Source organism: Gavialis gangeticus, unplaced genomic scaffold (assembly GCF_001723915.1).
Source record: "Gavialis gangeticus isolate Ggan-Ray unplaced genomic scaffold, GavGan_comp1, whole genome shotgun sequence".
Lineage (NCBI taxonomy): Eukaryota > Metazoa > Chordata > Crocodylia > Gavialidae > Gavialis > Gavialis gangeticus.
This window is the reverse complement of record NW_017728993.1, coordinates 73,986,434-73,988,359: the sequence shown is the minus strand read 5'-3', so window position 1 is coordinate 73,988,359 and position 1,926 is coordinate 73,986,434. Positions and strand designations below refer to the sequence as shown.

The 1,926-nt window shown below is 39.7% G+C and overlaps 1 long non-coding RNA gene across 1 annotated transcript in view; it reads right to left on the bottom strand.

Annotated features, from left to right (window-relative positions):
* LOC109305395 overlaps window positions 1-1,615 on the bottom strand; it is a 16,618-nt gene extending 15,003 nt beyond the window's left edge. The window contains exon 1 of the long non-coding RNA XR_002099618.1: window positions 1,540-1,615. This is a non-coding gene — a long non-coding RNA (uncharacterized LOC109305395). The remainder of the gene's footprint in view (window positions 1-1,539) is intronic.
* Between the last annotated feature and the right edge of the window lie 311 nt (window positions 1,616-1,926).

The window sequence follows — 1,926 nt, the reverse complement described above, 5'->3', positions numbered from 1 at the left end:
TTAGTGCCTGAGAAATAATTATGTCTTCTAATTCATTTTACTATAAAATGGAATAATTCAGGAAAGGGCTTTAGGCTGCTTCTGCATTGAAGGCTAAAGCCATTTAATAATCATGGATTTAAAAAGTACAAGGAGTGCTCCTTAATCTCAGTGTCATAGCTGCACAGTCTTTTAGTGAATACCTACCCAAAACAGAGTTTTGTGAATTCTGTCTGCAGCCAGTGAACATATTACAGAATGTATGCATTCAGGTGTTACTCCATTTCAGCTATTACTCCAGCCTATAGTCATAATAAAAATAGGAGTTCTGGTGTGCTGCATACTATGAAAAGACAAAGTGAAGACAAGTTCCTTCCTCAAAGTGTTTACAACCTAGTTTCCATCATTCATGAAGGCCTGGACAAAGAAACAAACCCTCACCTATTTTGTAAACAGATTATAGAAAAAGTGACTCCTAATACTATCTGGCTGCAAATTTGACAACTTAGAGGAAAAAGTCTTTAGAAACAAAATGGTCTTACAAACATAAGACTCTTCACTACCTTTTACACTGATGATAGGGTATGCTTACATGTTACAAGCAGCACATGCCAGCTTAAAGGAATGTTAGGTAACTGTTAACATTTGCACATGCTGTGAACAGTTACACATTTGGGGTTAAAACCCTCTGTAACACTCACAGATATAACCTGCCACTAGAAGAAGGTTGGTGAGCAAGTGTGTGGCTAGTCTGCTCCATGCCTACCCTGCTTTCCTGGCTTTCTAGCAGTAACACGCCCCGCCCCCCACCCCCATACCTCAATACACATACAGATCTATGCATAGCCTCAGGGTGCATGCATGCTCACACTCCCTTTATTCTACCAGGACCCACATACTCAGGGATGGCTCTCTGCCAGCTGCTGCTTCCACCTAAATCCCCTGAGGGCGAGAGCAGACAAACTCAAGTCTTGGGCTGTTGTTGCCAGCTTTGGCCATTTTCAAGGGGCCCAGGCCCAGCTGCAGAAGTATGGCTAAGTAGAAGGCCCCAAAGTCTGTTTCTGAGTGACTGTAGCATGAACCTTTGCAGATGTGACAACTAGCTTGGTCAGTAAAGAAGCCATCCATATGTGTAACTAAACACAATTAAACAAAGCACAAAGCCTAAAAGGAGACATTATAAAGGAGACATATAATAAATAATCCAAACACAGTGTATCATAGCTTTATCTTAAAATATTATTAGTAGTGATTGATGTATTAGATGTTATTTTTCTATACTAGATATATTTTTGTTAAGATGCTTAGAAAATTTGTCAAAACAAAACAGCCTTGTCAGAGAAGACCATAAAGTAAGGTAAAAAAGAAAAAGACCAATGTTGAACAGCATTCCACAATGGGGAAGGAAATGAGATTTAAAAAAACCCCTCCCTTTTACTTACCCAGGGACATAAATTCCAATTAAGACAACTTCCAAGCCCACAAGAGATCTGGTTCAGTTCAGTTCCAAAAGTGAAACAAAGAAATGCATATAAAACCAATCAGAGATCATTTATAAACATATTAGAAGCAGACATCTATAAATATTGGGCACAGGCTGGAAGGAAATTTGCAGAACTCAGCAAATTCAAGAAGAATTGTCAACCTGCATGCTACCCTCCTCCCACTTCTTGAGTTTCCCCAGCCAGTATAGGTAATAATCTATGTTGTGTTGGCATGGGTACCCACACAGACTTTGGGGTAAATGTTTGTTTTTATGTGTGTTGTGAGGTTCTGAGTGAACAATGAATTGTCTCCCTGGGGACTATTCTGCCACACCTTGATTTGATGGAAAAAAGAGAAAGTAAATTCCCCGGTGAGATGTAGGTTAGTCAATCACCCCACACAGAAAGTAAAAGTTATTTGATTTATCACGGTGCTCCCTGTAAATGTCTACAGGCAGCTAGA